This window comes from Nycticebus coucang, chromosome 9 (assembly GCF_027406575.1).
Source record: "Nycticebus coucang isolate mNycCou1 chromosome 9, mNycCou1.pri, whole genome shotgun sequence".
NCBI classification, from domain to species: domain Eukaryota; kingdom Metazoa; phylum Chordata; class Mammalia; order Primates; family Lorisidae; genus Nycticebus; species Nycticebus coucang.
The window spans coordinates 65,821,364-65,848,225 of record NC_069788.1 but is presented as its reverse complement, the minus strand read 5'-3'; the positions used below and the strand labels follow the sequence as shown (position 1 = coordinate 65,848,225).

General features: G+C 39.5%; 1 protein-coding gene and 1 pseudogene across 2 annotated transcripts in view; one reads left to right on the top strand and one right to left on the bottom strand.

The window, feature by feature from the left end:
- Positions 1-26,862, bottom strand: part of RANBP9 (RAN binding protein 9) — a 114,005-nt gene that overhangs the window by 48,737 nt on the left and 38,406 nt on the right. The gene's annotated exons all lie outside the window — the stretch shown is intronic.
- LOC128594592 (histone H3.3A-like) lies at positions 16,176-16,601 on the top strand (annotated as a pseudogene).

Below are 26,862 nucleotides of genomic sequence, written 5' to 3'. Positions count from 1 at the left end.
GGGTATCCACGTAGGGTCAGAAGAGATCAAACTTACACTCTTCGCAGATGATATGATCGTATATCTGGGGATTCTACTACAAAACTTTTAGAAGTGATCAAGGAATATAGCAATGTCTCAGGCTACAAAATCAACACCCATAAATCTGTAGCCTTTATATATACCAACAATAACCAAGCCAAAAAAACAGTCAAGGACTCTATTCCTTTCACAGTAGTGCCAAAGAAGATGAAATATTTGGGAGTATACCTAACAAAGGACCTGAAAGATTGCTACAAAGAGAACTATGAAACTTTAAGAAAGAAATAGCTGAAGATTTTCACAAATGGAAAAACATACCATGCTCATGGCTGGGAAGAATCAACATTGCTAAAATGTCCATACTACCCAAAGCAACATATAATTTTAATGCAATTCCTATTAAAGCTCCATTGTCTTATTTTAAAGATCTTAAAAAAATAATACTTCATTTTATATGGAATCAGGAAAAAACCTCGAATAGCCAAAACATTACTCAGCAATAAAAACACAGCAGGAGGAATCACACTACCAGACCTGAGACTGTATTGTATATAAATCGATAGTGATCAAAACAGAGTGGTACTGGCACAAAAACAGAGAAGTAGACATCTGGAAAAGAATACAGAACCAAGAGATGAATCCAGCTACTTACCGTTATTTGATCTTTGACAAGCCAATTAAAACATTCAGTGGGGAAAAGATTCCCTATTTAACAAATGGTGCTGGGTGAACTGGCTGGCAACCTGTAGAAGACTGAAACTGGACCCACACTTTTCACCATTAACTAAGATAGACTCTCACTGGATAAAAGACATAAACTTAAGAAATGAAACTATAAAAATACTTGAAGAAAGTACAGAGAAAACTCTTGAAGGAATCGGCCTGGGTGAATATTTTATGAGGAGGACTCCCCAGGCAATTAAAGCAGTATCAGAAATACATTACTGGGACCTGATCAAACTAAAAGTCTTCTGCACAGCCAAGAACATAGTAAGTAAAGCAAGCAGACAGCCCTCAGAATGGGAGAAAATATTTGCAGGTTATACCTCCGATAAAGGTTTAATAACCAGAATCCACAGAGAACTCAAATGTATTAGCAAAAAAAGAACAAGTGATTCCATCTCAGGGTGGGCAAGGGACTTGAAGAGAAACTTCTCTAAGGAAGACAGACGCACGATCTACAGACACATGAAAAAAAGCTCTTCATCCTTAATCATCAGAGAAATGCAAATCAAAACTACTTTGAGATATCACCTAACCCCAGGAAGAGTAGCTCACTTAACAAAATCCCAAAACCAGAGATGTTGGCGTGGATGCGGAGAAAAGGTCACACTTCTACACTTCTGGTGGGAATGCACACTAATACGTTCCTTTTGGAAGGATGTTTAGAGAATACTTAGAGATCTAAAAATAGACCTGCCATTTGATCCTATAATTCCTTTACTAGGTATATACCCCGAAGACCAAAAATCACAATATAACAAAGACATCTGTACCAGAATGTTTATTGCAGCCCAGTTCATAATTGCTAAGTCATGGAAGAAGCCCAAGTGCCCATCGACCCATGAATGGACTAGCAAATTGTGGTACATGTATACCATGGAATATTATGCAGCCTTAAAGAAAGATGGAGACTTTACCTCTTTCATGCTTACATGGATGGAGCTGGAACATATTCTTCTTAGCAAAGTATGCCAAGAATGGAAGAAAAATTGTCTAATGTACTCAGCCCTACTATGAAGCTAATTTATAGCTTTCACATGAAGGCTATAACCCAACTATAGCACAAGAATATGGGGAAAGGGCCAAGGGAGGGGAAGAGAGGGCGTAAGTCAGGGTGGAGGGAGGGTAATATGTGGGGCCACACCTACAGTGCATCTTAGAATGGGTACAGGTGAAACCTACTAAATACAGAATACAAATGCCTGCATACAGTAACTAAGAAAATGCCATGAAGGGGGTGGCGCCTGTGGCTCAGTGAGTAGGGCGCCGGCCCCATATACCAAGGGTGGCAGGTTCAAACCCAGCCCCGGCTGAAGTGCAACCAAAAAATAGCCAGGCGTTGTGGCGGGCGCCTGTAGTCCCCGCTGCTCAGAAGGCTGAGGCAGGAGAATTGCGAAAGCCCAAGAGCTGGAGGTTGCTGTCAGTCCTGTGACGGCATGGCACTCTGTCTCTACCGAAGGAAAAAAAAAAGAAAATGCCATGAAGACTACGTTGAACAGTTTGATGAGAATATTTCATATTGTATATGAAACCAGCACATTGTACCCCTTGATTGCACAAATTTACACAGCTATGATCTAACAATAATAATAAATTAATAAATAAATAAAAAGAAAAAATATACAAATACAAATAAAATAAAACAAAACAAAATAAGGAACCAGGCCTAGTGTACTGACAGGTACACGTGGCACATGTCTGGTCTGTGAAAATTAGGTCAACTTAAAGAGGTGGTCATTGTAGGGAGGTGGTCAAGTATGAAGGTTCTACTGTAATTATGTAGGACTAAGACGTCTCATAAAAGTATACAGTAATTATTAAATAAGAAAAAAGAAATGTTGAATAAAAATCAATATGTTTCCTAAAGAATAGTGAAAAGTTAGACCACCAGAATCAAAAGACACAGATTCACATTCAGAAAAAGTGTCAAACTCATGTCAAAGCATCTAAAATACTTAATGAAATTACCCTAACATGTACTTTTTAGCATATATAATGGTTTTCTAAAACTGAGCAAATTAATAGAGTCTACCTAAACAGAAGACTCACTCATCCACTTACAAGATTAAAGCAAAATAATTTCCATAAAAGAAATACACAAGGAAAAGTAATTGCTGAGTAATTGCAATTAATTTTCAAAAGTTTATAAATCATTAATAGTAAAACCTGATAAAGATAGTTCAAAAAAGAAAAAAGTAGAAAGCAAAACATTTATAGGTATGGATGCAGAAAGAAAAAAGTGAAGCAAATCTAATTTGTTAAAAGGCTAATTGACCATGATAGTATCAAGAGGTAGTTTATTTGTAGTTGGTATGATTAGAAAAACCAAAGAATCTACCAAATGAGCTTAATTAGATATTTTGGCAAAGTTGCTGGATATAAGAAAAACATTTTAAAAACACACAACACAATCTTTGAGAAGAAGAAAGACAAAGCTGTGAGTGGGGATATAGCTATGGGTCTGCAAAGTTCGGGTTCTATGATCACTCTCTGAAGTTCCTCCCTCTTCCTTTCCCCCTCCTTCTCTGGAGAATTAAGCACTAAAAAAACTCCACAAGAGGGACATTAGCCAAGCTTGCGGCTTAGAGCCAAAAGGTAGAATAGGCATCTCCTACTGAAGGAAGGCAAAGACTGCACTGACCCCACCTATTGCCTGGGCTAGAGCTTATCTGACATGCAGCCTAGTTAGGGGGAAAAGAATAGAAAGAAGCCTCTTGACCAGGACCTGAACCAGTTATTGAACAGATCATGACTGAATGTGTATACTCCTGATACCATCCTGAAGCAAGAATCTGTAAACTCTAACACAAATCTGGTTTGGGACTGGGGGGTGGTGAATTAAAAGGTACAAACTGCAAGAAAGAGAAAATAGCATAGAAAAAGATTAACAAAATTAAGGCAAATGTTAAACTTCCCTATCAAAATGAAGCTGCAAAACAAAATTCTAAAATGAGGCCAACAAAATAAACAACTAGAACCTAAGTTTATTCTAGATGACATCAATGAACAATATGATTTAAAAAAATAAAAATAAGTATGTTTAAGAATGTACTTCAAAAAAAAAAAGGAATCACCATCACTAAGAAATAAGGAGTAGAGCACCAGTACTTGCTGAGTTAATTTAGCTAATAATTTTCCTCAGGTGAAAGATACGTTGTTGAATTGCAAATGCACAATGCATACTGATTAAGATAAAAATTAAGTCATAGTTAAAACACACTGTAGAATATCAATGACAGACATAATCTTAAAAGCTACCAGAGTGAAAAGGCATGTTATCTACCAATGAACAACATTTAGACTGACAGCAAACCTCTTACCATCACCAACTGATGAGAAAAAGCAATAGCACAGTATGTTCAAAGTATTAAGGGTGAAGAAATGTCAACCTAGAACTTAATTCCCAGGTAAAGAAGCAAAAATAAGGGGGAAATAAGGTATTTTAAGACACATAAAAGCTTATAGTTTATTACCCACATACTCACAAAAGAACTATTTGAAGTGAGGACCTCAAAACATCATTACTACTGTTTTAAACAGCACTATTTTAACCAAATAAGATTAACAAGAGACTTATCAGAAGCCATGAAAGATAGATGGCAGTAGGATGATATATTTATTCTACAGGCTGAAAGGAAGAGAAAAACCTATAAACCAAGAATTCAATATCCAGCAAAACTATACATCAAAAAAAAGGGAAAATTAAGGCATTCCCAAACAAACAAAACCTGAGGGAATTTGTCATTACCATACCTTCAATACAAAAATATTAAAGGGATCCTTCACCATGAAAGGATAGGACACTAGACTGGAACTCAAATCAACACAAAGAAATAAAGAACTTCAGAAAAGATAACTACAGAAGTATAAGAAACAATATAAATGTATCTTTTTTTCTTTTTTTTTTTTCTTTGAGAGAGAGCCTCAAGCTGTTGCCCTGGGTAGAGCACCGTGATCACAGCTCACAGCAACCTCAAACTCTTAGGCTTAAGCGATTCTCTTGCCTCAGCCTTCCAAGTAGAACTACAGGCACAAATTACATTGTTTTAAGATATTAAGTGAATAATCACCTGAGCAAACACATAAAAATAACTCCAAAACTATAGTAAAAAAAAAAACAACACAATAAAATTTAAAAGATACACCAGAAATAATCTAAACCCCACAAAAGAGCTGTCCACCGTAGCTCAGTGATTAGCACACTGGCCCCACAAACCAGGCACAGCAAGTTTGAACCTCACCTGGGCATTATAGGTATTCAAGGGAGAAGAAAAAGCAAAAAGAATGGAAAACCCAGTTGAGGGAATAATTGAGGAGCTCATCCTTAGTACTGGCAGAAATTCAGATTCCCAGCTCCAAGATGGTCATCAAAAAACTAGTATAATTCAGGCTCAGTGCCTGTAGCTCAGCAGTTAGGGTGTCAGGCACATACACTGGAGATGGCAGGTTCAAATGCAGCCTGGGCCTGCCAAACAACAATGACAATTACAACAAAAAAAAAAATAGCTGGGCATTGTGATGGGTGCCTGTAGTCCTAGCTACTTGGGAGGCTGAAGCAAGAGAATTGCTTAAACTCAAGAGTTTAAGGTTGCTGTGAGCTGTGATGCCACAGCACACTACCGAGGGAGACACAGTGAGACTGTCTCAAAAAAAAAAAAAGAAAAAGAAAAGGAAAGAAAGAAAGAAAAAAAAAAAAACGAACTAGGGTAATTCATAGCAAATCAAATCCAGGAACATTCCCAAGATACAGAGTCATCTACCTGGCCAAGGTAAAAATGAGGAAGAAAACCCTACAAGTTGCTAGAAGCAAGCAAGAACTAACCTACAAGGGAAAATCCATCAGGTTAACAGCAGACTTTTAAGCAGAGAATTTATAAGCCAGAATGAAATTAGGGTCCCACTTTTGCTCTTCTTCTTCTTCTTTTTTTATACAGAGTCTCACTTAGTCGCCCTTGGTAGAGTGCCATAGCATCACAGCTCACAGTAACCTCAAATTCTTGGGCTCAAGCGATTCTCTTGCCTTAGCCTCCCAAGTACCTGGGACTACGGGTGCCTGCCACTACATCCAGCTATTTTTAGAGATGACGTCTCACCCTGGCTCCGGCTGGTCTCGAACTTGTGAGCTCAGGCAATCCACCAGCCTGGGCCTCCCAAGTGCTGAGATTACAAGCATAAGCCCCTGTGCCCAGCCTTTTTAGTTTTACTCTTCTTAAACAGAATAACAGCCAGTCTGGAATTGTGTATCCTGCAAACCTAACTTTAATAAATGGTGGAGAAATAAAGATTTGGTAGAGTGCCTGGTGTCAATTAGACAAGCAAACACTGGAGGAATTTTTCACTATTAAGACCTTCCCTACACAGAAATGCTTAAAAGTGCATTATGCATACAATAGCACAACAGATAGCCATAAGTGTAAAAACACCCCAAAAGTTAAAGCTCAGCTCTTATTAAAAAAATAGCACACAAGAGAAAACAAAAATATAAATAAATAAGGTATCATTCAACATGATGAATAGAACATAATCCTACATATCAATACTAACACTCTATGTGAACAGTCTGAATGCCCCACTCAAAAGACACAGATTCACTAAATAGATGAAAAACACAACCTAAATATTTGCTATCTTCAAAAAGCACATTGAAATCACGGGGACTCACAAAGACTAAAGGTTAAGGGATGGAAAAAATATTCCATGCAAACGGAAATCAAAAGTGCACAGATGCAGCCATTCTCATATCTGATGAAAGAGATTTTAAATCAATAATGGTAAAAAAAAAAAAAAAAAGAAAAAGGGACAAACATGGTCATTATATTAAATAGCAGTAAAGGGAGCAATTCAACAAGAATACGTAACAATCCTAAACATCAGGGGTACCAAAACCAAAAATATGCAATACGCATTCTAAGAGATGTTACCTATGTATTACTTTTTGAAGTTAAATTAAATTATGGGAGCAATGTGTAGGATGAGCACTCAAATGACAGTGTTAATCAAATGAATGCTGGCATCACCTCACCAAGCAACAGGCAGGACAGTCAAAGAAAACAGTGGAAACACAGTTGTTGCCAAAGGAGCACAAGACTATCTCGAAATTATTTGAAATTTGAGAATGCTGTGGAAGTACAACAATAGAGGTGTGAGTATGCAACAGAACCTCCAACACATCTAACCACTGCATGCATTCACAGTAAGTTCCAGACACATGGCATTGTGAAATGGGGTGCACAGTGATATAAGTAGACACTTTGATCAACAGTTGCTCAAGCAATATTTTGCCATAATCAGAAGTGTCTAGACCAGAGGTTCTCAACCTGTGGGTCATGACCCCTTGGGACTGTATTAAAGGTTCGGGGCATTGGGAAGGTTGAAAACCACTGGTCTAGACACTTAATGGTAACTAATTTGAGCACCTCTTGTAATTGCAGAAGTCAAATGTGACTTGTATTCATCTTTTGTTATTGGTAATATTGAGTATTACAATTTTAATACAGTTTTTCCTTTCTTCAAATTGTATACATTTTTGGCACCTGTTGTATATACACCTAACACAGGAGCTCTGAGCTTCATAAAGCTAATGTTTCTAGATCTATAAGTAAGCAAAGAAATAAACAATAGCATCTTAATTGCCAAGGATTCCAACACTCCACTGACAGATACAGTGATGACCTGAACTAGACAGATTATCAAAGCAGAAAATGAATTTAAAAACACTAGATGAGGCTTGGCACCTGTGGCTCAAATAGCTAAGGAGCCAGCCACATGCACCTGAGCTAGCAGGTTCAAATCCAGCCCGAGCCCGCCAAACGACGATGGCTGCAATCAAAAACTACCCGGGCATTGTGGCAAGCACCTGTAATCCCAGCTACATGGGAGGCGGAGGCAGGAGAATCGCCTGAGCCCAGGAGTTGGAGGTTGCTGTGAGCTGTGATGCCACAGCACTCTATTTAGGTCAACAGCTTGAGGCTCAGTCTCAAAAAAAACACACTAGACATAAAGTATTCTAGAACACACATTTGCAGAACATTCTACAATATACATTTCTCTCATCAGCACATGGGACATCTCCAAGAATGATACCTGAGGCCACAAAACAAGCTTCAACAAATTCAAAAAAATCAAAATCGGCTGGGCATGGTCGCTCACATCTGTAATTCTAACACTCTGGGAGGTAGAGGAAGATAGACTGCTTGAGCTAAGGAGTTTGAGACCAGCCTAAGCACAAGACTCCATCTCTACTAAAAATTAAAAAAATAGCTGAGCACTGTGGCAGGTACCTGTAGTCATAGCTACTCAGGAAGCTGAGGCATGATGATGGATTAAGCACAAGAGCTGCAGGTGCTGTGAGCTGCAATGACACCATGACACTCAATCCCAGGGTGACAGAATGAGACTATCTCAACAGAAATAAAAAAAGAACCAAAATCACACCAGGTATTGTCTTACTTTACTGACCACAGTAAAATAAAACTAGAAATCAATTCTAACAGAAACACTAAATCTGCACAAAGTTACAGAAATTATGCTGCATCATTCTTGAGCCAATCAAGAAATTAAAAAGGGGGAGAGACCAAGATGGCGACCGAATAACAGCTTCCTTGCATCTGGGCACCGTGAGTCTAGGGAGATAGGACTCCAGGCATCTCTGGCTGGTGGGATCTGCCTATAATCACCCCTGTGAGGATACAGGGAGTCAGCGAGAGACTTCTGGACCCCAAGAGGAGGACTAAAACATTGGAAAACTGGCAAGTGGTCGCGTGTGTTCAATAGGTCTAAACCTGCCCGCAACTGTAAGTACAGTAGCAACGAGACTGCAAACCGGAAAGGCCTTACCTGTGAACTGTTTTGGTGTCTTTGGAATTGGCACTCAGTTGAACTGCCTTGGGGAGAGCCTGAGCAGGAGTGCAGAGAACTTTGGCCGGTGTCTAGGGCCCCGCTGCTAACCCAGACCGAGCTAATAGTGTTTGGCTGTGGGCCACAGGGAGCCATTGTGAGTGATCTGCCCCGGCAAGCACCGCCCTCAGGGTCGCACAGCAAAAACAGGGTGAGAGCTGGTAACCTAGCGAATGAGTAGCCTAAGGGCGGGATCTGAGCCGCCTTACAGCCCTAAACCTCAGGGGCAGAGTGAGTCCGGTTTTGGCACACTGGGCAAATGGATTGCCACTTCAGCAGTGATTCCAGTGACAAGCACTTTCCTGGGAAAGCTTCTGCTCAGCAAGTTTACAAGTTCAAAGTGCCTTTTAAGAGGGCTGAAGAGAGATTTAGGGTGTCTACCTATTGGGGTTTGAGAAATCAGCAGCCTCCAGTTGTATCCAGTTGTATCAGAACTATGATTAACATCTCACACCCCAGAAGAACACGTGTTGCCCACACAATATTCAACAACATATATACTGCTTTGTTTTCTTTTGGTTGTTTTTTTTCGGTTTGATTGGTTTTCATGTTGATGTTTTTTTTTTTAGTTTCAAACTTCTCCGTACAGATTTTTTTAATTTCTCAATTTTTCTAGTTTAATTATAATTTCTCATTGCTGCCTTTTTCAATAAGTAGAACTTCATTTCTGCTAGTGTTTCTACTGCTATTATTTGGTTTTTCACCCAATTTTATCCCGTAAAGTTCTGTGTTTTCTTGTTTTGGTGGATTTATAGCATTTTTGTCTTTCCTCTCTACTTGGTGGAGGAGGGGTACCATGTCTGATCAGGTTAGCAAAGAGCTGCTGACCTCAAGGGAACCACCCAATGCGGCACCCCCAGAAGGTGGGGTTTTTTTAAGGTTGTGTCAAAGTACCCTACTGTACACCTATATTGCTCTGTCTCCCTCTTTCTGTGCCTCTCTTCTTCTTGTCAATATTCCATTTACCCACCCCCTCTCTTTTCTCTATTTTTTTTTTCTTCTCGCTAATTCCTTTCTTTCATCCCATTCTTACTCTTGAACCTTCTCATCTTTTCCAGTCCTGTACCAGAAGGACTCATTGAAACCTTAGCCCACAGGCACGAGAACTTAAAGAGCAAGAGGAAGTAAAAGGAAAATTAAGGCAAGGAAACAGATAAAAGAAATCACTCATGAGGAAGAATCAGCAGATAACTCGAGGCAACATGAAGAACCAGTCCACAACAACCCTGCCAAGGGACCATGAGGTAGCTGCTGCAGAGGATTCCACCAATAAAGACATGTTAGGAATGACAGAAAGGGAATTTAGAATACACATGATGAAAACAATGAAAGAAATGATGGAAACAATGAAGGAAACTGATAATAAAGTGGAAAATGACCAAAAGGAAATTCAAAAACAGAATCAAATAAGAGATGAACGATATGAAGAATACAGAAAGGATATAGCAGAGCTCAAGGAACTGAAACAGTCAATTAGGGAACTTAAAGATGCAATGGAAAGTATCAGCAACAGGTTAGACCATGCAGAAGAAAGAATTTCAGAGGTAGAAGACAAAGTTCTTGAGATAACTCAGATAGTAAAAGAGGCAGAAAAGAAATAGAGAGAAAGCAGAGCGTTCACTGTCAGAATTATGGAACTTTATGAAGCATTCCAACATACGAGTTATAGGAATTCCAGAAGGGGAAGAAGAATGCCCCAGAGGAACGGAAGCCATACTAGAGAATATTATAAAAGAAAATTTCCAAAATATCACCAAAGATTCTGACACACTGCTTTCAGAGGGATATCGGACCCCAGGTCACCTCAACTCTAACCGAGCTTCTCCAAGACACATTGTGATGAACCTGTCCAAAGTCAAGACAAAAGAAAAGATTCTGCAAGCTGCCAGGAGTAAGCGCCAGTTGACCTACAGGGGCAAATCCATCAGAGTGACCACAGACTTCTCTAATGAAACTTTCCAAGCAAGAAGACAATGGTCATCTACCTTTAATCTACTTAAACTGAACAATTTCCAGCCCAGAATTCTTTACCCTGCTAAGCTAAGCTTTAAAATTGACGGAGAAATCAAACCATTTACGGATATACAAACATTGAGGAAATTCGCCACAACAACACCAGCTCTACAGGAAATACTTCAACCTATTCTACACACTGACCATCACAATGCATCAGCAGCAAAGTAAGAACTCAGAAATGAAAGGACAGAACCTAACCTCCACACTGATGCAAAAGATAAAACTAAGCAATGGACTCTCGCAAAATAAGACGAATAGAATACTACCACACTTATCAATTATCTCAATAAATGTTAATGGCTTGAATTCCCCACTGAAGAGACATAGATTGGCTGACTGGATTAAAAAACACAAGCCATCCATTTCCTGTCTGCAAGAAACACACCTGGCTTCAAAAGACAAATTAAAGCTCCGAGTCAAGGGTTGCAAGACAACTTTTCAGGCAAATGGAATTTAGAAGAAAAGAGGAGTTGCAATCTTATTTTCAGATACATGTGGATTTAAAGCAACTAAAGTAAAAAAAACACAAAGATGGTCACTTTATATTGGTCAAGGGAAAAATACAACAAGAACACGTTTTAATTCTAAATATTTATGCACCCAATTTAAAATGCTCCCCGATCCTTGTAACAGACCTTACTCAGTCTGAGCAATATGATATCCGATAATACCATCATAACAGGGGACTTAAACACTCCTCTTACAGAGCTGGACAGATCCTCTAAACAGAAATTAAACAAACATATAAGAGATTTAAATGAGCCCTAGAACAACTGTGCTTGATAGACGCATATAGAACACTCCATCCCAAAGATAAAGAATACATTCTTCTCATCACCCCATGGAACATTCTCCAAAATTGATCATATCCTGGGACACAAAACAAATATCAACAGAATCAAAAGAATTGAAATTTTACCTTGTATCTTCTCAGACCATAAGGCACTAAAGGTGGAACTCAACTCTAACAAAAATGCTCGACCCCACCCAAAGGCATGGAAATTAAACAATCTTCTGTTGAATAACAGATGGGTACAGGAAGAAATAAAAGAGGAAATCATTAACTTCCTTGAGCATAACAACTATGAAGACACAAGCTTACCAAAACCTGTGGGATACTGCAAAAGAGTTCTAAGAGGAAAATTCATCGCTTTAGATGCCTACATTCGAAAAACAGAAAGCACATCAACAAGCTCACAAGCCATCTTGTGGAATGGGAAAATGAAGAACAATCTAAGGTTAAACTCAGTAGAAGAAAAGAAATATCCAAAATCAAATCAGAAATCAATGAAATTGAAAACAAAAGAATCCTTCAGAAAATTAATGAAACAAGAAGTTGGTATTTTGAAAAAATAAATAAAATAGATAAAGCATTGGCCAGACTAACGAGGAACAGAAAAGTAAAATCTCTAGTAACCTCAGTGAGAAATGATAAAGGGGAAATAACAACTGATCCCACAGAGATACAAGAGATCATCTCTGAATACTACAAGAAACTCTATGCCCAGAAATTTGACAATGTGAAGGAAATGGATCAATATTTGGAATCACACCCACTCCCTGGACTTAGCCAGGGAGAAATAGAGCTCCTGAACAGACCAATTTCAAGCACTGAGATCAAAGAAACAATAAAAAATCTTCCAACTAAAACATGCCCTGGTCCAGATGGCTTCACACCAGAATTCTATCAAACCTTCAAGAAAGAGCTTATTCCTGTACTGCAGAAATTATTCCAAAAAATTGAGGAAGAAGGAATCTTCCCCAACACATTCTATGAACCAAACATCACCCTGATACCAAAACCAGGAAAAGACCCAAACAAAAAGGAGAATTTCAGACCAATCTCACTCATGAATATAGATGCAAAAATTCTCAACAAAATCCTAGCCAATAGATTACAGATTATCATCAAAAATGTCATTCATCATGATCAAGTAGGTTTCATCCCAGGGATGCAAGGCTGGTTTAACATACGCAAGTCCATAAACATTATCGACCATATTAACAGAGGCAAAAATAAAGATCATATGATCCTCTCAATAGATGGAGAAAAAGCATTTGATAAAATCCAGCATCCTTTTCTAATTAGAACACTGAAGAGTACAGGCATAGGTGGCACCTTTCTAAAACTGATTGACGCTATCTTTGACAAACCCACAGCCAATATTTTACTGAATGGAGTAAAACTGAAAGCTTTTCCTCTTAGAACTGGAACCAGACAAGGTTGTCCTCTGTCACCTTTACTATTCAACATAGTGCTGAAAGTTCTACCCAATACAATTAGGCAAGACAAGGAAATCAAGGGAATCCAATGGGAGCAGAGGAGGTCAAACTCTCCCTCTTTCCTGACATGATCTTATACTTAGAGAACCCCAAAGACTCAACCACAAGACTCCTAGAAGTCATCAAAAAATACAGTAATGTTTCAGGATATAAAATCAATGTCCACAAGTCAGTAGCCTTTGTATACGCCAATAACAGTCAAGATGAGAAGCTAATTAAGGACACAACTCCCTTCACCATAGTTTCAAAGAAAATGAAATACCTAGGAATATACCTAACGAAGGAGGTGAAGGACCTCCATAAAGAAAATTATGAAATCCTCAGAAAGGAAATAGCAGAGGATATTAACAAATGGAAGAACATACCATGCTCATGGATGGGAAGAATCAACATTGTTAAAATGTCTATACTTCCCAAAGCAATGTATCTATTCAATGCCATTCCTATCAAAATACCAACATCGTACTTTCAAGATTTGGAAAAAATGATTCTGCATTTTGCATGGAACCAGAAAAAACCCCGTATAGCTAAGGCAGTTCTTAGTAATAAAAATAAAGCTGGGGGCATCAGCATACCAGATTTTAGTCTGTACTACAAAGCCATAGTGGTCAAGACAGCATGGTACTGGCACAAAAATAGAGACATAGACACTTGGAATCGAACTGAAAACCAAGAAATGAAACTAACATCTTACAACCACCTAATCTTCGATAAACCAAACAAGAACATACCTTGGGGGAAAGACTCCCTTATTCAATAAATGGTGTTGGGAGAACTGGATGTCTACATGTAAAAGACTGAAACTGGACCCACACCTTTCCCCACTCACAAAAATTGATTCAAGATGGATAAAGGACTTAAATTTAAGGCATGAAAACAATAAAAATCCTCAAAGAAAGCATAGGAAAAACACTGGAAGATATTGGCCTGGGGAAAGACTTCATGAAGAAGACTGCCATGGCAATTGCAACAACAACAAAAATAAACAAATGGGACTTCATTAAACTGAAAAGCTTCTGTACAGATAAGGAGACAATAACCAAAGCAAAGAGACAACCTACACAATGGGAAAGGATATTTGCATATTTTCAATCAGACAAAAGCTTGATAACTAGGATCTACAGAGAACTCAAATTAATCCACATGAAAAAAGCCAACAATCCCTTATATCAATGGGCAAGAGACATGAATAGAACCTTCTCTAAAGATGACAGATGAATGGCTAACACACACATGAAAAAATGTTCATCATCTTTATACATTAGAGAAATGCAAATCAAAACAACCCTGAGATATCATCTAACCCCGGTGAGAATGGCCCACATCACAAAATCTCAAAACTGCAGATGCTGGCGTGGATGTGGAGAGAAGGGAACACTTTTACACTGCTGGTGGGACTGCAAACTAGTACAACCTTTCTGGAAGGAAGTATGGAGAAACCTCAAAGCACTCAAGCTAGACCTCCCATTTGATCTTGCAATCCCATTACTGGGCATCTACCCAGAAGGAAAGAAATCCTTTTATCATAAGGACACTTGTACTAGACTGTTTATTGCAGCTCAATTTACAATCGCCAAAATCTGGCAACAGCCTAAATGCCCACCAACCCAGGAATGGATTAACAAGCTGTGGTATATGTATACCATGGAATACTATTCAGCCATTAAAAAAAATGGAGACTTTACATCCTTTGTATTAACCTGGATGGATGTGGAAGACATTATTCTTAGTAAAGCATCACAAGAATGGAGAAGCATGAATCCTATGTACTCAATTTTGATATGAGGACAATTAATGACAATTATGGTTATGGGGGGGACAGAAAGAGGGAAGGAGGGAGGGGGGTGGGGCCTTGGTGTGTGTCACACTTTATGGGGGCAAGACATGATTGCAAGAGGGACTTTACCTAACAATTGCAATCAGTGTACCTGGCTTATTGTACCCTCAATGAATCCCCAACAATAAAAAAAAAAAAAAAAAGAAATATAAACTAAATGTTATGAATGGGAAAAAAATACTGGATCGGTGAGCAGGGCGCCAGCCCCATATGCCGAGGGTGGCGGGTTCAAACCCAGCCCCGGCCAAACTACAACAAAAAAATAGCCGGGCGTTGTGGCAGGCGCCTGTAGTCCCAGCTACTCGGGAGGCTGAGGCAGGAGAATCGCCTAAGCCCTGGAGTTGGAGGTTGCGTGAGCTGTGTGATGCCACGGCACTCTACTTAGGGCAATAAAGTGAAACTCTGTCTCTACAAAAAAATACATAAAGAAATAAATACTGAATCTCAATCTGAGAAAAAAAAAAATGTAGACTTTACATTCCTTCGTATTAACCTGGATGGAAGTGGAAGACATTATTCTTAGTAAAGCATCACAAGAATGGAGAAGCAGTGGCGCCTGTGGCTCAGTGAGCAGGGCGCCGGCCCCATATACTGAGGGTGGCGGGTTCAAACCCAGCCCTGGCCAAACTGCAACAAAAAAATAGCCGGGCGTTGTGGCGGGCGCCTGTAGTCCCAGCTACTCAGGAGGCTGAGGCAGGAGAATCGCTTAAGCCCAGGAGTTGGAGGTTGCTTGTGAGCTGTGTGATGCCACGGCACTCAACCGAGGGCAATAAAGTGAAACTCTGTCACTACAAAAAAAAAAAAAAGAATGGAGAAGCATGAATCCTATGTACTCAATTTTGATATGAGGACAATTAATGACAATTAAGGTTATGGGTGGGGAGGAAAAGCAGAAAGAGGGATGGAGGGACGGGGTGGGGCCTTGGTGTGTGTAACACTTCATGGGGGCAAGACATGATTGCAAGAGGGACTTTGCCTAACAATTTTAATCAGTGTAACCTGGCTTATTGTACCCTCAATGAATTCCCAAGAACAACAAAAAAAAAAATTAAAATGAAAATTCTTCAAACTGAACGACAAAGGGGACATAACCTTTCATAATTTATAGAATTTAGCAAAAGCAGCCCTAAAGGAAAAATTAATAAGCTTAAATACCTACATTAAAAAAGATAAAAAATTAACAACCTAAGGTCACATCTCAAGGACCAGTAAAAGGATAACAAACCAAACCCAAAGCCAGCAGGAAAAAAAAAAAAAAAGAAATAACAAAGCTCAGAACAGATTTAAATGAAATGGAAACAAAAAAAGAACCAAGTTCACAGCTGCCCTTGTGGTCTAGCTCTAGCTCACCAAGCTCCAGCTGAAGGAGCAGGTGGGTAAGTAAGGAGGTTTTTATACCATGGCTTGCACAAAGCAGACTACCTACAAAATGCACCGGTGTTAAAGCACCCAGGAAGCAACTGGCTACAAAAGGCGCTCGCAAGAGTGTGCCCTCTACTGGACAGGTGAAGAAAGCTCATCGCTACAGGCCTGGTACAGACACTGAGTGAGGTGAAATTAGACGTTATCAGAAGTCTACTGAACTTCTGATTCACAAACTTCCTCTCCAGCGTCTGGTGCGAAAAATTGCTCAGGACTTTAAGACAGATCTGTACATCCAGAGTGCAGCTACTGGGGCTTTGCAGGAGGCAAGTGAGGCCTATTTGGTTGGCCTTTTTGAAGACACCAACCTGTGTGCCATCCATGCCAAATGTGTAACAACTATGTTGAAAGACATCCAGCTAGCACACCATGTCCGTGGAGAACGTGCATAAGAGTCCACTGTGATGGGAAAACATTTCATTACCAAAAGAAAAAAAATTCTCTTGTTTCTGTTATTGGTAGTTCTGAACGTTAGATTCCACCCCCCCCATGGGGTCAAAAGATATGATTGCAACTGGAAAATTAGGAGACAGAAATCAGTTATTGGCAATTTTTCAATTTTGTGTGTAAATTTTTAATATAAATGTGGGGATGTGCAGCATTAATGCCAGTCAAAATGTTTCAGTGAACAAGTTTCAGCAGTTCAACTTTGTAACAATTATAAATAAACTTGTTAAATTTTTCTGGACAATGCCAGCATTTGGACTTTTTTTAAACAAGTAAATTTCTTATTACAAGCTGCCATTAAGATGGCAATACTGTGTCAATAGTTTGGTCACACACTTGATTAATTTAATTGTACTGCTTCTTGTTTGAGATATAATAAAAACTTTAGATTCAAAATTAGACATTTCATATACAATGGCCTATTATGTTATAATCATATCTAATATCGAACCTCTTTCTAGAACATAAAAAGAACTCTTATAACTCAACAATAAAAAGAAAACACAAGTAAATAATGGGCAAAGGATCTGGACAAACATTTCTCCCAAAATGTAAATATGTCCAATAAGACATGAAAAGGTGCCAATCAGACCAGGCACAGTGGCTCATGCCAGTAATCTTAGCACTCTGAAAGGCCGAGGCAGGTAGATAGCCTGTGGCAGTTGCCCACAGTCCCAGCTACTTGAGCCCAGGAGTTTGAGGTTGAGGTGAGCTATGACACCATGGCACTCTACCCAGGACTAAAGAGTGAGACTCTATCTCAAAAATAAATAAATAAGTAAAAACTAAAAAAAGAAAAGGTGCCAATCAAATCCACAACAAGCTCTCATTTCATAAACACTAGGATGACAGGGACCAGGAAGACATGTGTTGGCAAGAATGTTGAGAAATTGAAACTATCATAACTAGTAATAAGTAAAATGGTATAGCCACTTTAGCAAACAATCTGGCAGCTCCTCAAAAAGTTGATCACAGGGTACCCTATAAATTAAATTCCAGGATATCTACTCAATAGAGACAAAAACATATTCACGCTAAAATGTTACACAAATGTTCATAGCAACATTATCCACAGTAGCCAAAAAAGTATTTCTACCAACTGATAAATGGATAAATAAAATGTGGTATAAATTCCCGTATCACAGAATATTATTTGGCAATAAAAAGGGTAAATATATGCTACAGCATGCATGAACCTTGAAAACATATGGAGGTAAAGAAGTCAGAAACAAAAAGTCAGCTCTTCCCCTAAAAGGCCCAAGGTGATCTGTGAAAATGGTTGACTATCCCAGAAAGTCATGCAAGTCAAGAGGCCTAAATATTCGTGTTCACTTTAAGAACACGTGAAACTGCCCAGGCCATCAAGGGTATGCATATGCGAAAAGCCACCAAGTATCTGAAGAATGTCACCTTAAAGAAACAATGTGTACCATTCCCACTTTACAATGGTGGAGTTGGTAGGTGTGCCCAGGCCGTACAGTGGGACTGAACACAGGGTCGGTGACCCAAAAAAAGCACTGAATTTTTGCTGCGTATGCTTAAAAATGTAGAGAGTAATGCTGAACTTTAAGGGTTTATATGTAGATTCTCTGGTCATTAAGCATATCCAAGTGAACAAATCACCCAAGAAGCGTTGCCAAACTTACAGAGCACATGGTCCATGAACCCATCCATGAGCTCCCCCCGCCACATCGACATCCTTAACTGAAAAGGAGCAAATCGTTCCCAAACCAGAAGAGGTAGCACAGAAGAAAAAGAAGAAACAAAAATGTATGGCATGGGAATAGATGCAACATAAAATAAATGCAAATTAACAGTAAAAGAAAAAAAAAAGAAAAGAAACAAAAGGTCACATCATGCTTGACACCATTTATATGAAATGTCCAAAATAGGTAAATCCATAAATACAAAACAGATTAGTGGTTGCCTCAGACTGAAAGCAGTGGCTGTTCAGGAGTACAGAGCTTCTTTTTCAGATGACAAAACGTCCTAAATAGTGGTAAGAGTTACATAACTCTTTGAAAACAGTAGAAAACTACTAAAATATGCACTTTTAAAGAGTGAATTTCTATGATGTATGGATTGTATATCTCAATTAAAATCTCATTAAAAAAATAAAGAACACGTCTAGGTTTAACTCTGACACATAAAGAACTTGGAAGTCAACACTCCCTTCTGTACAAGAAGATAAAACAGCTAAACTGAAAATTAACTACTTTTAGATTTATCAGAGAACTGAGTTCACAGGGCAAAACATCTCCAGGAAAACAGAGGAGACAAGTGAGTACAGAGAAACAGAACTTAACAGGAGCAGTGGCCTCTGAAGCTAGTAAATGCAAGGAACATTTTAAAGGTAATTAACAGCAACTTTAAAACTTGCTGGAGGCCTACTCTTACAGGAGCCCCCCACACTTTCATAACTTGCACTTCCAGAAGCTCTACCAGGTGTTCATTAGAGAGTCCCCTCCATTTGGGGGTAAGGAACAGGAAATGTTAATCATTTTGAATATGTCCAGAACAATCTGTTCTCTTTAACAAAGAAACAAAGACCTATCTTTAAGGACAAGTATTTACCAGACCTTCTGACCTAGAAGAAGGGCTAATAGACAATTTCAGCCCCTCTACCATTCCTCACAGAAGGCTGGGGGGGTGCGAGAAGGCTAAGAAACTATTCTAAAGGACTCTAGCCCACTAAAAAAAAGAGATTTAATTGTAAGACTACCAAACACTTCTCCCCAGTACCTTATCGTCACATCAACAGGGCTCCGATACAATTACACTAGATTACAACTGAGGAAGTTATATTAGTCACAGAAGAGACTATTTTAAAAACCAGCACATTGTACCCCATGACTGCATTAATGTACACAGCTATGATTTAATTAAAAATAAATAAATAAATAAAAATAAAAGTTTCTAGAAAACAGCAGGGAAGACAAAAACAAGGAAACTAAAGGAAAACAAAACCTTACACCTATAAACAATATAAACACCCAGCAAACATAAAACATACCCTAACTCCTAACCAGATAAACACAAAACCTTACATTTAAGATCTATTTACCTGAGTTTCTACTATTCAGTAAGTCATGTCCAGATTTCAAAAAAAAAAATTACAAGGCATGAAACAGGAAAAAGCAATCTGAAGAGAAAAAGCAAGCATTAAAACCAAACTCAAATAAGGTAAAGATTTTAATGATCTGAGAATTTTAAAAACCTGATTAATATGCTAAGCGCTAAAAGAAGGAATCAAGATAGAAATAAAAAACACTAACACCAAAGAATGCTTTCGATGGGCTATCAGTAGACTGGACACAGCCAAGGAAAGAATGAGTGAGCTTGAAAAAACTGGAACACAATTTCCAAGAACTGTGGGACAACTCTAAAAGATAAATAATATGCAAAATGGTAATGCCAGGACAAGAAAGAAAAGAAAATATCTGAAATAATAATAATGGTTGAAAATTTTCTAAAATTAATGACAAATATCAAGTCACCAATCTGGAAAGCTCAAGGAATATTGAACATCAAACATCAACACCTAGGCTTCTCTCAAGCCTAAGCCAAAAGACGAAGAGAATTTCTTAAAGGAAACCAGGAGGGAAAAGAAAAAAAAAAACTTAGCCTATAGAAAAATGGTTAAGAGTTACATCAGACCTTTCTTCAAAAACCATGCAAGTAAAGAGCAGAACCCCTGTAAGCTGACCCTCAAGGGACTGTATGTTACAAACTGGTCAACGTAAGGCGGTGGTCAACATAAGGAACTAGGCCTACTATCCTGATATGGACATGTAGTGCATGTCTGGTTTATGAAAGTTAGGTTAATTTAAGGAGGCGGTCAATGTAGAGAAATGGTCAACTAAGGAGGGTCTGCTGTATTTAAGTGCTAAAAGACTGGAAGACTAAATACATTTTTATCCTGCAGGGCTGGGGTTAACTTTTAATTTATGAGGTAATTAATTTACCCAGTGCCTTATTTGAAGCATTTTTATGAGCACAATTTCTGGATACAGTGTTAATGAATTTCAGAAATAAAAGAAATTTAATTAGATCAAAACTATACTAAATATTAGCTTCATAGTATATACACATTTCATCTGACAGGTATAATGGTCATCTATCAAATTCTTTGCTTGATTTTTAATTTTAAAATTTCAAATTCTGAATAGTTTCTTCATGTATAGAAGTTACTCAGGCTATAAGCGGGATCATTTTTGTCTTACATGTCTTAAAAACTATTACCTTTTGAAATAAAATGTTTTATTTCTGCCAAATGCATAACGAATAGAAGGAAATAACACTCTGTCTCTACAAAAAAAAAAAAAAAAAGAGTCTCACTGTACCATCCTCGGGCAGAGTGCCATGGCGTCACACGGCTCACAGCAACCTCCAACTCCTGGGCTTAAGCGATTCTCTTGCCTCAACCTCCCGAGTACCTGGGACCACAGGCGCCAGCCACAATGCCCGGCCATTTTTTGGTTGCAGTTTGGCCGGGGCTGTGTTTGAACCCGCCACCCTCAGCACATGGGGCCAGCGCCCTACTCACTGAGCCACAGGCGCCGCCCAGGAAATAACACTCTTAAACTAAGAGCACCAAAAGTTAATTACTGTAGCAAGATACATTGGTGTATTTATTTTTAAAAACTCAGGACACTTGTCTATAACTCACAATTACCAATCAAACATTTAAACATACACTCATTTTTTTCTTCATTTAAAAGAACATACTCTAGGGCTACGCCTGTGGCTCAGTTGGTAAGGCGCCGGCCCCATATACCAAGGGTGACGGGTTCAAACCCGGCCCCGGCCAAACTGCAACCAAAAAATAGCCGGGCGTTGCGGCGGGCACCTGTGGTCCCAGCTACTCGGGAGGCTGAGGCGGGAGAATCGCTTAAGCCCAGGAGTTGGAGGTTGCTGTGAGCTGTGTCAGGCCACGGCACTCTACTGAGGGCCATAAAGTGAGACTCAGTCTCTACGAAAAAAAAAAAAAAGAACATACTCTATACACCCAACTAGTGATTCACATAGTAGTGCTACAAAATTAAACCAAAAACATTTCATCAACAATCACAGATGCTCCTGTGAAAGTATTTCAACTAAGTTTATAAATGATGTATTTTTCAGAGTTTAAAAACAAAACTCTGCAGTGGCTCAAGCCTGTAAACCTAGCCCTTGGGAGGCCAAGGTGGGTGGATTGCCTGAACTCATAGGTTTGAGAACAAACAGCTTGAGCCAGAGGGAGACCCTGTCTCTAAAAATAGCCAGGCACTGTGACAGGTGCCTGCCTGTAGTCCCAGCTACTTGGGAGGCTGAGGCAAGAGAATCACTTGAGCTCAAGAGTCTGAGGTTCGAAGCTATGAACCATGGCACTATACCAAGGGCAACACTTAAAAAGTGAGTCTCAAAAAAAAAAAAAAAATCACCTGAAAGGTATGAAAACTTATATAAAAAAAAAAAGGGCAATTGTTTAGAAAGCTAAGGTTCTAAAAGATAACATTAACACATCAGAAATTCTGTAACAATAAATGAAACTTCAGTATGCTACTGTATTAATCACGTTTTTTATCTTCTTTATGTTTTTACATCTTAAAAAGCTTGCTGGCTAAGGAAAGACTAGACTGCCCCCATCAAGACTAGCCCTTTCTTAGAGATAGCAGAGGGCTCACAGAAGCATGTCCTTTATACACAAACCAACCAATCCTGACTCTATAGCCAGACTCACCTCCTTATCCAACTCTCACATACAACAGCCAATATTTCCCATCTTAAATCTTACCAGGCAAGTAGAGACCACCTTTACAACTCTAAGCCTACTGAAATAAACTGAAACTATTCACCCTGCCTTGCTTTTCCTGGGAAACCTCAAGGAAGGCTCTGACCTAGACCTTCCCTTAGCTCCTCCTATCCTCTGCCTCCTGACAATTAACATGGTATTTCCCACATGGCCCTGCAAGAAATGCAGTGACTCTCTCTGGGGCCTGTGAGTATAATAAAATTCTCCCTTCCAAGCCTCCTGTGACCAAACTTCACCATATCATATCCAACATTTACATTCTTAGAACAGCCACTGTTAATAGACAAAAGAAATTCAAGTATATCCATTACAAAACATTTCAAAATTAAATACTAATCACCAGATGATTATCTGAACCAACAGATTTGAGGAAAGAAATTTACAAACTAAAGTAACAGAAAATGGAAATCCTTTCTTTCAGTATTACTACTCAAACCTAGGACACTCTGCTTTCATATCTGTGATAAAAAACGTTGTCCCAATTCTAATTTATGCTAACAGTAAAGCTACTTATCTCTCTCTATATACCACACCTTCTCTATCCCTTCCTCTCAAGCACCTCTGACAAGTCCACGATAACACGAGGTCAGACAAGTTTGTGAACTCATCCTAGAAAAAAATACTACATACCTCACTGCCGAATATCACTACGGTCACCTTCAAGGTACTCTGCTTGGGAAGCTGTGCACCGATGCCAGCACCTATGCCACCCTTTTTCCAGAACGGTCATCATAGCTGTCATCACAAGGTCTGACAATTAACTTTGCAAACTGATCTTAGAAAAAGTACTACATATCTCATTGCTTAATATCATTATAATCACCTTGGATGTTCAACAGTTTTTAATAGGAATTCTCCAATTTTTAATATGAATCAGTGGAAAACGAGCACGGTTTTTTTTTTTCCTGCAGCACACAGGAATTAGGAGAAAAACTACTTCAGAAATTAAAGCAGGGAGGTGGAGCAAGATGGCGGCCAAGTAACAGCTTCCCTGCAACTGGGCACGGTGAGTCCGGGGAGATAAGACTCCAGGCATCTTTGGCTAGTGGGATTTGCCTATAATCATCCCTTTGAGGATGCAAGGAGTCAGCAAGGGATTTCTGAACCCAAAGAGGAGGACAAAAATAGTGGAAAACTGGCAAGTGGTTGCATGTGTTCAATCGACCTAATCCCGCCAGCAACCATTAAGTACAAGCAGCAGTGAGACTGCAAACCGGAAAGGCCTTACCTGTGAACTGTTTCTGTGTTTTTAGACATGGCACTCAGTTGACCAGCCTTGGGGAGAGCTTGAACAGGAGTCTGGAGAACTTTAGGCATTGTCTATGCCCCAGACTCAGTCGCTGAGGCAGATGGAGCTAATAGTGCTCTGCTGTGGGCCGCAGGGAGCCATTGTGAGAGAACTGCCCCAGCAAGCTCCACCCTCAGGGTCGCAGAGCAAGATCAGGTGGGAGCTAGTACCCTAGTAATGGAGCAGCCTAAAGGCGGTGACTGAGCTGCCTTACAGCCTTAACCTTCAGGGTCAGAGTGAGATGAGTTTTGGCACACTGGAGACTTGGGCTGTTGCCCTGGGTAGAGTGCCGCGGCGTCAAAGCTCATAGGAACCTCAAACTCCTGGGCTAGGCACAGCCGTACCTCCATAAGAGCTGGGCCGCGACCCCCGACCCACAAACCCCACCTGCCAGGCCACTGCATGCCCTGACCAGGAACCGCAGGAGCTGTGCAACCCTGCAACCTCCCTCCTGTACCCTCCCTGCCTCCACACGCCGCTCGTCTGGCCAGGGACTCTGGTAGCCACGTGCCCTTCAGAGCCCTCCCTGCCTTTGCGCAGAGCCCTTCTCCCAGCCAGAGACTGCTGGAGCCTTGGGCTCTCTGTGCCAAAGTCACAGGGCGCCAGGCACTCCAAGAAGCATGCGCACCACCTCCTGCCCTGTCGTTGGATTCGGGTGTGTCACACTCCGGAGCTGCTTTCACAACCAGAACTCCCTGGTTGGGGCAGCCCCAGAGGAACTACACAGCGTACTCCCTACAAAGAACCAGCAACAATAGAGAGATCCTGCTGGGGTAGAATCTTGGAGAGACACGTCCCCAACTCTGAGGACGCCCAGAGGCAACGGTGAAAAATAATCATGAGGAGAAATCAACAGAAAAACTCTGGCAATATGAATAATCAGAATAGATCAACTCCCCACGGATAAATAGAGCAAACACAGCACAAGATCCAATGCACAAACAAATAGCTGAGATGTCAGAAATTGAATTCAGAATCTGGATAGCAAATACGAACGAATTAGAATTCCAAAAAGTAATCCAAAGAATACCTCAAGAATTCAACTAATTCAAAGACCAAATGACCAAAGATTTTGACACATTGAGACAAGAAGTTGCAGCCCTAAAAATCTGAGACACACAGTAGAATCTCTCAGTAACAGAATGGAAGAAGCAGAAGAAAGGACTTCTGACATTGAAGACAAAGCTTTCGAACGCTCCCAAACTCTCAAAGAGGTAGAGAAATGGAGGGCAAAAACAGATCACTCTCTGAGAGAGCTCTGGGATAATTAGAAGAAAACCAATATTCAGATTATAGGGATCCCCGAAAGTGACAAAGTGGCATCACAAGGCACAGAGTCTCTTCTCCATGAAATTATAAGGAGAATTTTCCAGACATGCCAAGAGATTCTGAAATTCAGATAGACAGTTTCAGAACTCCAGCACCACTCAACCCAAATAAGACATCCTCCAGACACATCCTAATCAATTTCACTAAAGTTAATCTGAAGGAGAAAATTCTGAAAGCAGCTAGAAAAAAGAAAACCATCACCTACAAGGGCAAGAATATTAGAATAACAGCAGATCTCTCTCCTGAAACCTTTCAAGCTAGAAGACGATGGTCATTGACTTTTAATCTCCTAAAACTAAATAACTTTCGGGAGGTGGGCGGAGGGAGAGTGATTGGTGGGATTACACTGCGGTGCATCTTACAAGGGTATATGTGAAACTTAGTAAATATAGAATGTAAATGTCTTAACACAATAACTGGGAGGATGCCAGGAAGGCTATGTTAACCAGTGTGATGAAAATGTGTCCAACAGTCTATGAAACCACTGTATGGTGCCCCATGATCGCATTAATGTACACAGCTGATTTAATAATAATAATAAAAAAATTTTAACCCAGGATCCTGTACCCAGCTGAGTTTCATTTATGACAGAGAAATTAAATACTTCAGTGACATTCACATGTTGAAGAAATTTGCCATAACTAATCCAGCTCCCCAGGATATTTTCAGACCTATCATCCATAAAGATCAGTGTAATCCTCCACCACAAAAGTAAACCCACCCAGAACATTTTGATCAAATTCCAACTTCCACAGTCGCAAAAGGATTAAAAATGTCCACCAGACTCTCGAAAGGTTTATCAATATTCTCAATTAATGTGAATGGTTTAAATTGTCCTCTAAAGAGGTACAGGTTGGCGGACTGGATACAAAAACTCAAGTCAGATATCTGCTGCATACAAGAATCACATCTTACATTAAAAGACAAAGATAGAATCAAGGTGAAGGGATGGTCATCTATACTCCAGGCAAATGGAAAGCAGAAAAAAGCAGGCGTTGCAATCCTATTCGCAGATGCAATAGGTTTTAAACCAACCAAAATAAGGAAGGATAAAGACGGACACTTCATATTTGTTAAAGGTAACATTCAATACGATGATATTTCAATTATTAAGATTTATGCACCCAAGCAGAATGCACCTCATTTTATAAGAGAAACTAACAGACATGAGCAACTTGATTTCCTCCACTTCCATAATAGTTGGAGATTTTAACACCCCTTTAGCAGCACAGAATAGATCCTCCAAAAAGAAGATAAGCAAAGAAATCTTAGATTTAAACTTAACCATTCAACATCTGGACTCAACAGACATCTACAGAACATTTCATCCCAACAAAACTGAATACACATTCTTCTCATCAGCCCACGGAACATACTCCAAAATCGACCACATCCTAGGCCACAAATCTAACCTCAGCAAATTTAAAAAAACAAAAATTATTGCTTGCATCTTCTCAATCATGGAATAGAAGTTGAACTCAATAACAACAGGAACCTGCATACCAATACAAAAACATGGAAGCTAAACAACCTTATGCTGAAGGATAGATGGGTTATAGACGAGATTAAGAAGGAAATCACCAAATTTTTGGAACAAAACAACAATCAAGACATGAATTACCAGAACCTCTTGGATACTGCAAAGGCAGTCCTAAGAGGGAAATTTATAGCACTGCAAGCCTTCCTCGAGAAAACAGAAACAAAGTTAATGACTTAATGGGACATCTCCAGCAACTGGAGAAGGAAGAACACTCCGACCCCAATCCCAGCAAAAGAAAAGAAATAATCTAAATCAGAGAAGAATTA